Raw genomic sequence first — 10,592 nt, 5'->3', positions numbered from 1 at the left:
AAAATCAAGATAAAAATAAACCTCGTAATATAATGTCTTGAGTAATTCTCCTTAGATGGACTATATCAAGAAAAATCGGATTCAAATCAGTAGAAAAGCGGAAATCATGTCTGAGTCCGTAACAACGACCCTCCCTAATTCCTAATATAGGAATTTTGCTGATTTACTTCAAAATAAATGTTTAGTATTTAGAGATAAGAACACGGCTTGTATTAGGTATTTGTGTAACAGTTAGCAGTACATGTCCAGTAATAGCTTTCTCTGGCTTGGGAAACGTATTTGTTAGTCATACAAATCTTGAAATACGAAAAGCCGTGCATGTATGAAATTAGGGCATGCGCAGATAATGTGTTGCGCTTAGCTGATTAGAGAAAAGTTATGTGTGGTATTTGCGCATTGAAGGGCTCTTCAGATGATGATTGCTGTTGTACTGATGTCTTTGAAAGTAGGGGAAACAACGAACTCGATCCAGCCTTGTTCGGGATCGCTTGTTTGACTATGTGGTTGCAAGACCACTGGTAGGTTACAATATGTTAAGATCCGCTTGGCAATAGGGTTTGGTTTGGTGGGAGCAGCGATAATAAAGCACTTTGTTACGGCCGGCAAACAAAGGCATTTATGCATACCTATAAAGTCTGCCAACATCATTCATCAGGGTGACAATGTCTGAAGTCAAACTTTACAAATAACATTTAAAAAGAGTTATGTACCAGATGAATGAAAACTTAAACTAAAGACTAAGGAGCATAAAAGTAAGAATCAAGTGGAACAAGCAATTTGTACAATTTCTGATAAACATAACATAAACTAGAATTCGTATGTACACACATTCCTGAACTAAGCTATTGTCCATTAATTAATAATTAAATAATAAAAGCCTAGGCATTAAAATTTCTGAATGTAATGCCATAAATTATGTCACATACCTTGCCATACTTTTAAATAAAATGCATACTGTATTTGAAATAACATGCATATTGTATATCTTGAATCATTATACCTTTATTCGCATGACAATTATTACCAATATTACTCACACAAAACAATATTGTAGACAAGTAGTTAAGTGGGCCACCCTAGCGTCAATGGGAATTAGCATTACAGACCTCCACTGGGCCACTCTAGCGTCAATGGGAAATTTAACATTACGGAAAATCGTGGGCCACTCTAGCGTCAAGGGGAATTTAACATGGGAATAAATCGTGGGCCACTCTAGCGTCAAGGGGAATTTAACATGGGAATAAATCGTGGGCCACTCTAGCGTCAAGGGGAATTTAACATGGGAATAAATCGTGGGACTGTCTAGCGTCAAGGGCAATTGAACATGGGAATAAATCGTGGGACTGTCTAGCGTCAAGGGGAATTTAACATATGGAAATTGAACATGGTGGGTCTGTATAGCGTCAAGGGGAATTGAACATGGTGGGATTGTCTAGGGACAATGATGGTAGAGGGTCAAACACAACAGAGACAGAGACATACATACACTAGTACAAGCGTGAGATTTATATATAAAGCATTACCAAAACCTGAAATCTTGCTGGGGTGTTCAAAAATTTGCATAATTGTAATGATGCTATAAATAGCTATAATCAAGGAAATGCTCAACGACAAAATGGATGTGACTAAAAGTAACGCTAAAATGACGAAATTGTCCCAGAATTTAAAGGAAAATAAACATATCCCCGAAAATTAAGTTACAATGGTTTAGACTAAAATGGATAAAATTAGTAACTACTTACAATATCAACTTGTGTGACGATCGTGGATAAATACCTATGTATCTATAATCAGCTAAAATTCCTATGAAATCTCACTATCTATTTATACTACAACTTGTGGGTTATTCCTTTGGAAAATCCCACTATCTTTTTATAGCCTCAGCTTGAGTGACGTTCCTGTTTATGAACTCTAGTATATATGTATAGCTACAACCTATGGAAATCCCCAAGTCCATATTTATAGTCTCGAAATTTCCAGCGTCAGTGACGTCACTGTACTGAACACTAGGGGATAAATGTCAACAGTGTTGCAAGTGGCTGACCTGAATACACGCTACTGCAGGTAGGTAGGTAGAGTGTATCTGATAGGGATAAAGTGAGTTTTATAGGGACAAACAGAGACCAATACACACACACCCACACACACACAACGTACGCGCGCAGACATACGCACACACACACACACACACACACACACACACACAGAGGGAATAGGAAAAAAACAAACCCCAAATATACTATCAACACAGAAGGGAGATAATACAAACCCCAAATAAACTATCCACACAAACGTACGCGAACGCATACAAACCCCAAATATACTATCCACACAACGTCGCTAACGCATACAAACCCCAAATATACTATCCACACTCGGGAGGAAGAAGAAAAGAACAACCAAATATACGATCTACACAACGTACGCGAACACACACACACACACACACACACACACAGGGAAGAAGAAGAAAACCATTATACACTATCCACATGGAGTGAAGAAATAACCCTTTATATATACTATCAACAGAGAGTGAAGAAAATAACCCATTATATTCCATCAACACAGAGTGAAGAAGAAAAAGTTTTTTGAAAGCACCTAAGCCCTCACCTGCAATGACCAACTCTGCCAAACACCTACACCCCACCCCCCACTCCCAACACTACAAAACCCATTTAACCCGTTATTTTATGGCATCAGTGTGTGATTTAGGAAACATCAAGACACAAAAATGATGGATGAATAGACTGACTATTGTTTACCGACTTGCATGCCTAAAGAGCGTGCGTGAAGGAAAACATCCTTCCATTTCAATTCTAACTAAAACATGATCCAGAGGGATAGAGAGAGTTGAAAGAGCACAATTTCATAAAGTGTGAGTAAAAACAAAACACGCCATCCTTATTATACAATGTCAAGACCAAGAGACATTTACGTTTTCTTTCTGGTCTATTGTCTTTTAGAAGGTAGTATGAAATTTCACATCAGGGCCAACGCATCGGCTCACATTGTCAATTTTTCCATTTCCATGTCTTTACTGGCACAAGTTCTTCATCATCTTCAATTTCTTCTTCTTCCGAATCCCTCTTCTCTGTTTCGTCTTGTTTTTTTTTTTGTTTTGTTTTTTTTGTTTCGTCTCTTTTCTCGTTGGGCACTCTGAATTCCAGTGTCCTTTCTCCTGACAACGATATTAGGTATCTTGACTTTTGTCTCTCTTTGTTAGACGAAGCAGGTATTCTGGAGACAAATACCCATTTACCTTTGCAGATATAGCAAACTTCATTAGCACTTACACACTTTTGTATGACTCTCATCAAATCAACGACCAAAAGAGTAAGTTTTGTTGCCACTTTCGCATGTGAATTATGCTTTCGTATGACTTTTAGCAAATATTTGACCAGCAGGTCGATCTGTGCTGACTCTTCCATCTTCTTGATCCTTTGAGAGCGGAATGAATACTCTGACGCTAAGACACTCTCCTTATATACAGGGACCTGCTGCATATGAAACCTAGTCAAATGTAATTTTGCAATAAGATGAAACGATTTCATTGAGGAAGTAAAAGGCAATGATGTACCGTATCGCCTCACACAAAACCTGAAGTGTTAGTTCAAATCCGTGTCAGCAATATCGAAGACGACATAACTGAGCTTTAATTAATGCTCTCCAATTATGCCACAAAACCACTAGTCCTGATTCACGCCAAAAGAAATTTCGTTCGGTCCATAAAAAATAGTATCACATCTGAGAAACGCAAAAACGAACTTCCAGAAAACTGAGAACGACGGCTTACACCTACAACGTAAATGTATGAGTTCAAGTAGTGCGTAAAACTTAGTCAAATTAAATTTTTATAGTCAAGACGAAACGATCTCTTTTCGAACAAGAAAGCAGACACCAAGCGACAATGGCGATCCGTGTCACACAACACTTTTCAAAATGTATATTATCAGAGGTTTGTTCTAGCGATCTGCACGGTTAAATTAAATGTTGATGTATTTTGCAATAAGACAGACACAATTTCCATGGGATCGCCCATGGTACGATTGTTCGTGCATTAGTTTAATTTTTAAAAATATTTTTTTATATAAATTGCCTATAGGATAGACCCAGTAAAGCATGGCCATTCTCGTCACTGTCTGAATAGCTACTCAAGTCAATTCGAAGCGAACGCGGTAAGAAAATAAGTATAGCCAATGAAATGGCTTACAACGGGTGATGCATTGTTTTGTTCTAGGACTGTGTGGCATAATAATCCCTATGTTCTTGCGTTGTTACCATTACAGTGCAGACAGACTGAAATGTGAACTTACAAGCCCTCTTTCTGTGTGTTGTACCATTTCATCTTACCACATCAAAATACTGAGCGTCACAGTATTGGTTCGCGTTTTCAAGCTGACCATTTTTTTATATCTCACTTAAACATATTGACTTTAACAATCACACTCACATCGGTAGAGTCAGAACAGACGTGTTACAGTATTGAGGGGCATGTTATCTTTTGTTTTCAAACTAATAAATTTGGGGTTTGTATGAAGTAAAGAACCGAAAGTATAGTGAAACTCAAGGATGATGACCCAATCTGTCTGTCTATTGATGCGTGTATTTACTTAAGAAGAAATATGACCTCTAAAACACAAAGAGATACGGCAAGCATGATTAGATTAAACACAACGATGTTTTCCTTCACGCCCGTGTAATTTAGAGTTTCAATCGTCTTTGAAGACAAACTTGGTCTCCTTTTGTAGGGCTTGAAATAATAATAAAAAAAAAACTGAAAAATCTTAAGCACTTTGCTATAGATAATTTCATTAACAGACTAAACAACATAAATACAGTTACAACAATAGAAAGCCTTAAATCTTCTATCAAAAAGAAATGCATAAAAAAAAAATTAAAGATTAACGATAACTAACCAATGAAACCGAATTTAACAAAGGCAATGGCATGTGAAGAAATGCCTCTCACTTTGGAAAGGTAGGCGAATGTACTCTGTCATGCACCATCAACTTGAAAAAAATTATAAACAGAGAGAAACCTGAATTCAAAATTCAGTTGTTTTTTTTTTCTTTAAAATTATTTCGTTTCTTTTTTCTTTTTTTTGGAACAAATCTAAGCACTAATATAGAGTGGAAAAGGGAAAATGCACATACAAGCTTTGATATTTCTGAAAAAATGAGGGGATATTCCTAACGTTCATAACCACCTATATATGCTTGGACTTGTCTGTGACTTATCCACAAAACAAGATGTACATATTTATGGTCAAGCTGCAAGTGTGTGCGTGTTTTTGAAAATGGTAAAAATTGGATATACAATTTTCTCGTGACACTTATAAAGTGAAGAGTCTGTGCAAGTGTCAAAAGCCAAAGTCATATAAGTTTTGTATTTTGTACGGCTTGTAAAGATTTCCACTTTAGAAAATGTGAAGTATCACAAGTTATTATCACAAACAGAAGTGGAACATAGGGGCTTGCAAGAAAGAAAATAACCCAGACAGTTGGTGTCATCAAGAGTGCTAGAGACGGTACCCGAACTTGCTTGCTTGCTTACTTGAATTAAAGTGATTTTCGCTCTAATGGAGCATGTATCACTGGTTTAATAACGCACCGCGTGATTTTTAATTACTCCTGGGGAAGGAAAGAGAGCCTCATCCCCCAGGCTTTTATGTACTCACAGACTATTTTTAAATTTAGCCACTCAGGTGTAGGACTAACTAGTCCTTAACAACCTGACTGAAAGGCTTTAAACATGAGTGGGAATTGTCTCACCACACACTCATTTTTCTGTCCGAGCGTGGTAAAGGAGGAAAAAGGTGCTCAGCAAGACAGCCATGGATGTTAAGTACTCACCAAAACGCTAGCCCGTACTTATTTCAAATCAGGTCCCGTTTTTGCTGATGGACAATAAAAAGTACCAATAATGTGTTAACCACCTGTGCAATTAGTTCAAATCTAACGAGTCTGTTAAATTTCCTACTTCCTAAGATATCTGTCTAATATTGGTACTTAGTGTACATAAAAATAGCCATACTGATCTTATTTAAATTATTATGTCTAAGCGACATATACCAGTTTGGTCACTGTTAGGTTTAAAAAGTTAAGTTTGTTGCGGTGTTCCAATGGGTCACGTTTGTTTCGAGAATAGTTTAGTCAAGGAGGGATACCAAGCCAAATATGGTTCCCTCTTTAATAAAAAGCAATCTTTTGGAGCCCTAAAAAAAGTCTGTTTTTTTCTGTTAGAAGGTAACACGTCTCTCTTTTGCTTTCACGTTCTTTCCCGCACTCCTAGTCTCATGATTCTTGATATCAGGAAATGCGTAGCCATGATGGGCGGTAATGTAAGCAGCGGCTTCTACCAGTTGACTGAGGGGGTATCCAGTGTAGGCTTGTCTATAGAATTGGGGAAGAACTCTGACCCCTAATCCCCATTGAGAAGGTCTTGGTTTAAAGGTGTCTAAAGATTTGTAGGCAACGTATTGTATGGCTGTAATAAACTGCCCTGCTATGCTGACGTCATACAATGCTTGATCTATCCCCATTTCGGTGTACTTCTCAACGAGGGTCAGCGTCCCCCTCCTCCTCCTCCTCAACGGCCTCAATTTCCTCTTCTGGTTCTGATACTAATTCTTCAGTTGAGGTAGATAGTTTCAAATCCGCTGCTATGGTGTCTGTCGCTGTTATTGTTGTTGTGGTTGTTCTTTCAGCTGAGATTGCCTGTAGTATCGGAGTGAGAAAAGAACGTAGTGCCTCCGATAATTACATTTGAGTTTGCCATACCGTTTGTGTAACATAATTGGACCTTTGTTTTGCCACCACTCTTTCCGGGACGGGTTGTTTGTTAGGTACAGTCGGCTGTTGACTAGATGTTATTTGTGTTCTTGAGGTGGGTGGAGTGCTAACTGGCTAGGTCTGCATTTCTTGCTCCCGCTGCTGTTGCGTATATTTCTTCCCTCCACACCGAGTTCTGGGCCTAATTCTTTAAATTTCGTTGTACCCGAACTTAGATTATCCATCTTATCACCAAAAAAAAAAAAAAAAAAAAAAAAAAAAAAAAAAATGCACAGACCTAAAAGAAACACTCACTCACTTTTTACAGAACATTACTATTTTTAAAATTTTGATAAGCGACGGAAACGAACAACTTAGAGTCACACTTTCTAACCAAGATAAAAAAATCATGTGCTGATAGACTCACTTCTGTATTTTTTCTTCTAACTGACTAACATATGATAGGCAATGGAATGTTATTTCTTTTCAAGAGTATGGGGTAGCCCTGAAATTTTTTTGGGGGGAACTTGAAACTATGGCGATCGCTTAGGTTATATAATGACGGCCTCCTCTGACGACAGGCTTTCTCACAGGATAAGGTCTGCTTCTTCGGAAAGAGAAGAAGAACTCTTTGGTGTCGATACCACTGAATACAAAGCCTCTGTCAGGTTCATGCTGCTGCTGCTGTTGCTGCTTTCTCTGCTGTTTATGAAGTCTGTACTTCTCCGTCCATTCTTCTTTCTCTTTCTTGAATTCCTCCTTGAAGAGCTCTTCTTTCAGGTCTTCAGTGACTTTCAACATTATGATATTGTCTATCTCTTCAGGTCTCGGTATCAGACTTGTCATGACCCTATGCAAATTCACATAGGCTTCGTTCAACTTGGCTAATCTTGAGCACATCTTCGTAGGAAGATGAGTCGACAATGGATGGACAGACTGGAGACTGCCCCGTTTTTATTTTCAAAGCGCGGACGTGAAGGAAATCATTACTACACGGTTTTCGAGTCGAACCGTTCAAATAGTGTTATGGGAGGGATAGAGAGAAGTCAAAGAGCATGAATCAGGATACCTATAGTTAAACAAACCACAAAGGCATTTTTTCTTCAAAACACAACATTTTTTATTAAAAAATCACTTAACACTAATAAACAACTCTAACATTTTTAACAATAATCCAACAATATAACATCAAACATTTTTTTCAAATCACAAACATTTTTTTCAAGTCACAAATTATTTTGGACAGGGTTGACAACGTTGTGAATGAAATTGTGATTTCCACTGTTGGAAGTCATTAGGCCATTGATGGACACTACGTTTCCTAGCTTGAGACAAAAGATAAGCATAATGGTCACAAAACCATCGATCTACTTTCACATCGTTTCTTGAAGAAGAACGAGGATCAAAATGAGTCACTAAATGTTCTAAGGAATAGCCCAGGGTGCGATGATGCAGAAAATACACACAATATTGTCCACACACCAAGGAATCTGTGCCTTGTAATTTCACATTATTGAATCGGGTGGTCTGAGCATTTCCTCTCATAAAGTCGATGATATCGTCTTCCAAAGGGGGCAATCCGTACAAATCAAAATATTCCACACATCCTTCTTGAGGAAAGTAGACGGCTACCCAGTGGGTTCCTGGGAGATGACTGTCGTCCGTGTTGATCACGTGAGCTACATGGTCTTGAGGTTTGCGATGAGGGAGTTCATCTTTAGCACAGACGACAGGATTCCAAGAAGCAGTGTACGAACTGTGGTTCAAAAGGTAATAAAGTTCCCAGGTATCCCTGTTTTGTGTGGTTTTTTCTTCACAGGTAATGATAAGTCATCAATTCGATCCTGACCTTTTGCTTGAAAATGGCTGACAAGTAACCGTTTCTTCGCCTTGTCTCCCAACTCTGATCCAAGAGAGCTTCGATGCGATGGATCTCTTGAGTGGTTAATGGTGGACAAGAATGTTCACGCAAGTCTTTATACCACTGATGCAACACGACTTCGTCCGAGATGAGACTCCAAGCTTCGTCCAGATACTCGTTCAATTTTTCTTCTTGACTCAACATCAGGCATTTATCGTGTTGAATTTGACTGGGATGATCGTTATGACATCCATAGCAATCTTTCTTGATCAATTCCTTAATTTTTTTCTGTCAAGGCTATAGCATAACAAGAAACTAAATGTGATTCTTGTTCTGGCCATCTAGACTTCATCATGATGACTTCTTCGTCTTTGTCTTGGGGTTCTCCTTCCTCAGGATCTTCACATTCCATGTCCAAAGAATCCCTACTATATATACATTGATAAAAGTCTTCCATGACTTCTAATAGTGTAGAATGACTTCTCTCAAACTGTTGGTTTATATCGCATTGTCAAATTCAGCATACATGAGGACGTTCACCGTATTATCTGCGCGTAGATTTTCTGCAAACTGAAATTCCACACGCATCTGGCCGGATTTTATAGGGTGAAAATGTCACTCGTCGCTGTCTTGACTTACAATTCGTGGGAGAACCGTTTTCGAAAATGGAGTTGCTGACACAGATTTGAACTAACACTTCAGGTTTTGTGTGAGGCGATACGGTACATCATTGCCTTTTACTTCCTCAATGAAATCGTTTCATCTTATTGCAAAATTACATTTGACTAGGTTTCATACGCAGCAGGTCCCTGTATATAAGGAGAGTGTCTTAGCGTCAGAGTATTCATTCCGCTCTCAAAGGATCACGAAGATGGAAGAGTCAGCACAGATCGACCTGCTGGTCAAATATTTGCTAAAAGTCATACGAAAGCATAATTCACATGCGAAAGTGGCAACAAAACTTACTCTTTTGGTCGTTGATTTGATGAGAGTCATACAAAAGTGTGTAAGTGCTAATGAAGTTTGCTATATCTGCAAAGGTAAATGGGTATTTGTCTCCAGAATACCTGCTTCGTCTAACAAAGAGAGACAAAAGTCAAGATACCTAATATCGTTGTCAGGAGAAAGGACACTGGAATTCAGAGTGCCCAACGAGAAAAGAGACGAAACAAAAAAAAAAAAAACAAAACAAGACGAAACAGAGAAGAGGGATTCGGAAGAAGAAGAAATTGAAGATGATGAAGAACTTGTGCCAGTAAAGAAATGGAAATGGAAAAATTGACAATGTGAGCCGATGCGTTGGCCCTGATGTGAAATTTCATGCTACCTTCTAAAAGACAATAGACCAGAAAGAAAACGTAAATGTCTCTTGGTCTTGACATTGTATAATAAGGATGGCGTGTTTTGTTTTTACTCACACTTTATGAAATTGTGCTCTTTCAACTCTCTCTATCCCTCTGGATCATGTTTTAGTTAGAATTGAAATGGAAGGATGTTTTCCTTCACGCACGCTCTTTAGGCATGCAAGTCGGTAAACAATAGTCAGTCTATTCATCCATCATTTTTGTGTCTTGATGTTTCCTAAATCACACACTGATGCCATGAAATAACGGGTTAAATGGGTTTTGTAGTGTTGGGAGTGGGGGGTGGGGTGTAGGTGTTTGGCAGAGTTGGTCATTGCAGGTGAGGGCTTAGGTGCTTTCAAAAAACTTTTTCTTCTTCACTCTGTGTTGATGGAATATAATGGGTTATTTTCTTCACTCTCTGTTGATAGTATATATAAAGGATTATTTCTTCACTCCGTGTGGATAGTTTATAATGGTTTTCTTCTTCTTCCCTGTGTGGTGTGTGTGTGTGTGTGTGTGTGTGTGTGTGTGTTCGCGTACGTTGTGTAGATCGTATATTTGGTTGTTCTTTTCTTCTTCCTCCCGAGTGTGGATAGTATATTTGGGGTTTGT

This window comes from Sinohyriopsis cumingii, chromosome 17 (assembly GCF_028554795.1).
Source record: "Sinohyriopsis cumingii isolate HCF-2022 chromosome 17, ASM2855479v2, whole genome shotgun sequence".
Lineage (NCBI taxonomy): Eukaryota > Metazoa > Mollusca > Bivalvia > Unionida > Unionidae > Sinohyriopsis > Sinohyriopsis cumingii.
The sequence above is the reverse complement of the archived record's forward strand: the minus strand, read 5'-3'. Positions refer to the sequence as shown.